This window comes from Bubalus kerabau, chromosome 20 (genome assembly GCF_029407905.1).
Source record: "Bubalus kerabau isolate K-KA32 ecotype Philippines breed swamp buffalo chromosome 20, PCC_UOA_SB_1v2, whole genome shotgun sequence".
In the NCBI taxonomy this organism is placed as follows: domain Eukaryota; kingdom Metazoa; phylum Chordata; class Mammalia; order Artiodactyla; family Bovidae; genus Bubalus; species Bubalus kerabau.
In genome coordinates this window covers 24,354,058-24,359,259 of record NC_073643.1, presented here as the reverse complement: position 1 = coordinate 24,359,259, position 5,202 = coordinate 24,354,058, and the positions used below count along the sequence as shown (strand labels likewise).

At 41.0% G+C, this 5,202-nt stretch overlaps 1 long non-coding RNA gene across 1 annotated transcript; it reads left to right on the top strand.

Moving 5' to 3' along the window:
* The first annotated feature begins 653 nt into the window (after positions 1-653).
* LOC129635196 (uncharacterized) lies at positions 654-1,837 on the top strand. The gene is made up of 2 exons (XR_008706145.1): positions 654-1,177; positions 1,379-1,837. It is a non-coding gene; the product is annotated as an uncharacterized LOC129635196 (long non-coding RNA).
* Positions 1,838-5,202: the final 3,365 nt, after the last annotated feature.

Sequence of the window (5,202 nt, the reverse complement as noted above, 5' to 3'; positions counted from 1 at the left end):
AGAGGATAATAAATACTTCAGTTTAGTTTGAGTTTTACTACAATAAAGCCAAATGATCCCTCTCTTGATATCACAAGGCCATTTCTGTTTCATTCCGTATGTTTCACTCCATCCATCACCAGTTCATATTTACTAATTGCCTATATGTGCCAGCCACCAGATGAGGCACAGGTGTCATGAAGCTGGCATTCTATGTCCTTTTTCTAGGCAGTTTATGGCTCAGTGAGTAGCTGACGTGATAGTATGTGATAAGCACTGTAATGATGGAGTTATAAAATATCAAGGCACATAAAGAAGAAAAGGGGATCCTCCTTTTCTTGTGAGGTCAGCAAAGCCTTCCTAAAAGGATAGGATCTGGAGTGATGGAGACCAAGAGTTTCTTGGAAGAGAGCTTGGAGGAGTGATATTCCAGGGTGAGGGGAAGGTAATGTGAAGACATGGAGGTGGGAAACCTCCAGGAGGTTTTTAAGATCTGCACGTGGTTACTCTGATGTGAGGGGAGCTGGGGGAGGAGAGGTTCTTTGGATGTGATGGTGGGAAGAGAGATGGTGTGAGATGGAGTCAGAGAGGTAAATGTGGGAGATTCGGAGATAGGCCACCCAGGCTGCTTTTTAAAGAAGGACTTTTTAAAGAAGGACTTCAGCTGCGGGAATGCAGTTTGCAGCCAGCCTCCAACTGTCAGCGCTTAAGTGTCAGCCTCAGCTGCAGAGAGTGGTTTTGTCTGAGGTTTTATTTCCAAGGCAGCCTGCGGGGTTTAAGGGCCCAGTCAGTTTGGCCCTGACACACTGATAGGCAGCACTCCTCCAGACCCGCTGGTAAGCAGGCTGGCTGAACGTCTGTCAAGGCGGGTATTGCAACTTCACTTATTTTGCTAAATACTTCCGCCTGCCTCTTTTTTCACTGGCATTGCTCTCCAGTAAATATACATGCTTGTGACCCCATGGACTGTAGCCCGCCAGACTCCTCTGTCTTTGGGATTTCCCAGGCAAGAACATTGGAGTGGGTTGCCATTTCCTTCTCCAATGCATGAAAGTGAAAAGTGAAAGTGAAGTCGCTCAGTAGTGTCTGACTCTTAGCGACCCCATGGACTGCAGCCTACCAGGCTCCTCCAACCATGGCATTTTCCAGGCAAGACTACTGGAGTGGGGTGCCATTGCCTTCTCCGTCACCGGCCTAGGTAGGCAATAATCACAACCCTTTTATAGTCAGAAGAAGCAACACTCTTATAGTCAGAGAGTCTAATATTGAAATTGCAGTTTCCCACTTACCGTGTGACACTGAACAAGTTAGTTTCTCCTGTAAGTCTTATCCTATGTACAAACTAGGAACAATCATCAGTGTGTGCTCATCAAGATTTCTCTCTCTCCTCTTCTTCCAGGCATACTACCCGCTTGTTGTTTATACACGGTCATCTGACTTTCTCTGGCTAATTCAAGCAGAAATGGCATGCGTCCGTATGAGGCTGTAGTACTGAAGAGTTAGCACTCCATTCTCCCGGCTTTCTCCTCTGTCCTGGCTGGCCTTAAAGATTTCAGTTGAGGTGACAGGATCATCTTCCATCAGCCTGGCTTCCTGAATGACAGTGATCAGCAAACATTCCTCTTTATCTGCATTAGAACTGTAGTGTAAGCGGGAAAGAAATCTTTGTTCCTTTAAGACATTGAGATTTTGGTGTTCTTCACTCCTACATATAACCTTCCTTATATTGACAGATACATAGTATTGACCTAAGGGACTGTTGGGAGGTTTAAATGAGAAGCACATAAAGTGGTCACCCTGGTGCCTGACACATGGGAAGCCTCAAAAACAATGTACTGTTTTTATTCTGTCTAAAGGAGAAGATATATTGTAGCATTTACACAACAAAAATTTTATGAGATTCATTCTCATTCTATCATACTGAAAATAAAATAAACTCTTGTATTTAACAGCTGATGTAGTTCATCCACATTGGTAACATTTATTTGATGCTTACTATGTGGAGAAGGCAATGGCACCCCACTCCAGTAGTCTTGCCTGGAGAATCCCATGGGCAGACGAGCCTGGTAGGCTGCAGTCCATGGGGTCGCTACGAGTCAGACACGACTGAGCGACTTCACTTTCATGCATTGGAGAAGGAAATGGCAACCCACTTCAGTGTTCTTGCCTGGAGAATCCCAGGGACAGAGGAGCCTGGTGGGCTGCCGTCTCTGGGGTCGCACAGAGTGGGACACGACTGAAGCGACTTGGCAGCATGTGGCGAGTACTACTCTAACAGCTTTACATGCATTAACGTATTTAATCCCTGTAACTGTTGTGGGAAGTAGGTACTAGGACTATGGTTTTTCAAAGGTAAGGAAATTAAAGTACAGATTAAATATAAATTGCCTAAAGTCATAAAGTCAGGAGACGGCAGATCAGTAATTGAACTCATGCAACCCAGCCCCAGCCTGAGCCCTTCACTAGACTCGCATTCTTAAACTAACAAGGACAAAGAACACAGTGTGTTTGAAAACTTTCCAGGACTATCTTGGAAGGGAAAATAGGAGTAGAGGAAGAAGCATCTTGCTCTCAAGATGCCCCAGGGTCAAATCACTCATTATCCCGGGGGAGTAACAAAACGCTTTCAGGTCTCATCTGCTAAACTTGGGCAAGATGGATACAAGACATGTGCGACCCAGAGACATCGTTTTGTACTGCCATCATCAACAGACCAACACATTTGGTCTTACCTAGACATCTATAAACAAGCAGGGCACACTACCTTGAGGCTGAGCACACACAGGAGTGACAGATGCTGCTCACAAAGCCCTTCCTCCTCAAGGCTGCAGGCGAGACGGAGTCATTAGGAATTCCTCTGGAACCCAGAGTAATGGATTTCTAACAACCCCCACGACTGCTTCTGTCAGAGTTTGTGTGGGTTTGGCCCTAGTCCCTGCTCACTGTGAAAAGCCCTAGTGTAGCAGGTGATGAAAGCACAAAGCCTTTTCTAGAATCAAGTTTTATTTCCTGAAAATACTCTAGGATCTTGGAGTCAGAAGACCAGATGTGCATTTTATGTTCTAAGGCATTCTACAGAGAAACATTTAGAATGACCCATCTCTATCGGTTTCTTAGTACTTTGCCATAACAAAGTACCACAGGCTGGTGGTTTAAACAACTGAAATTTCTTTTCCCACAATTTGGGAGACCAGGAAGTTGAAATCAAGGTGTCAACAAGGTTGGTTTTTCTGAGGGTTCCTGTCTTGCCTAGAAGATGGTGGTAAGAAACTGCATTTTCACAGTTTTCTCCCTGCACCTATGTGTGTCCTAATCTGCTCTTCTTACAACAACACAGTCATATTGGATTGGGGCAGCTCTAATAACAACAAAGGTATAAACCTAGAAGTTAGAAGTTACTAGAGAAAAAAAAACTGGAAAGTTCACAAATACATGGAGATTAAACAACATACTACCGAACAAAGCAATGAGTTAATAAATAACTAAAAAGAGAAATCAAACTATACCTTGAGACAAATGAAATATAACATATCAAAATTCATGGGAAGCAACAAAAGCAGTTATAAGGGGAAGTTCATAGTGATAAATACCTACCCTCAAGAAACAAGAAAAATTTCAAATAAACAATGTAATTTTACACCTCAATTAAATTTAAAGCAAAAGAATGAAAAAAGTCCAAAGTTAGTATTGTTGTAATTGTTTATTCACTAAGTCATGAATGAACCCACTAAATCCATGGGTTGCAAAAAGGACTTTTGCAACCCATGGACTATAATCTGCCAGGCTCCTCTGTCCATGGGGTTTCCCAGGCAAGAATACTGGAGCAGGTTGCCGTTTCCTCCTTCAGAGGATCATTCCAACCCAGGGGTCAGACCTCATCTTCTGCATTGGCAGGTGGATTCTTTACTACTGAGCCAACAGGGAAGCCCCCAGAGTTACTAGAAGAAGGAAATAACAAAGATGAGGCCACAATAAATGAAATAGAGTCTAAAATGACAATAGAAGGATAGAGAAAATTGAGAAGTTTCTTTGAATTGATAAACAGTATTGACAAAATTTTAGCTAGACTCACTAAGAAAAAGGAGCGAGAGCTCAAATACATAAAATCAGAAATAAAGGAGGAGATATTACAAAAGATACCATAGAGGGACTTCCCTGGTGGTTCAACGGTTAAGACTTTGCCTTTCAATGCAGGGTGTATGTGTTCAATCCCTGGTGAGGAAGTTAAAAGATCCACATGCCTTGTGGTCAGAAAAAACAAAACATAAAACAGAAGTAATACTATAAAAAATTCAATAAAGAGTTTTAAAATGGCCCCCATAAAAAAATTTTTTTAAGATATCATAGAAATGCAAAGGATCATAAGAGACAACTACAAACAATTATATGCCAATACATTGAACAACCTAGAAACATACAACCCTCAAAGACTGTATCATAAAGAAACAGAAAATCTGAATAGGCCAATTACTAGTGAGGAGATTGAATAAGTAATCAAAAACCTCCAACAAACCAAAATTCAGGACCAGATGGCTTCACTGGTGAATTCTACCTAGCATTTCAAAAAGAATTAATGCTAATCTTTTTCAAATTCTTTCAAAACTTAGAAGAGGAAACACTTCCAAACTCCTTTTATGAGGCAAACATTTACCTGATACCAAAACAAGAAAAGGACACCACTAGGAAAAAAAAATTACTGTCCAGTATCACTAATGAATAAAAATGCAAAATTCCTCAACAAAATATTACTAAATCAAATCAACAATACATTAAAAGAACCAAATGCCATGATCAAGTAGGACTTATTCTAGAGATGCAGGAATGTCTCAGCATTTGTAAATCAATCAACGTGGTACACAACACTAACAAAATGAAGGATAAAAATCACATGATTGTTTCAATAGATGCAGAAAAGATATTTGACAAAATTAAACATGAGTTTATGATAAAAACTTTCAACAAAGTTAGTGCAGAGAGAATGAACCTAAGCATAATAAAGGCCATATATCATAGACCCATAGCTAACATCATATTCCATGGTGAAAAGCAGAATTCTTTTCCTCTAACATTAGGAACAAGATAAGGATGCCCACTCTTGCCACTTCTATTCAACAAAGTATTGGAAACCTAGCCAGTCCAATTAGGTAATGAAAAGAAATAAAAGACATCCAAATTGTAAAGGGAAGAAGTAAAACTGTCACCATTTGCAGATGGCATGATATC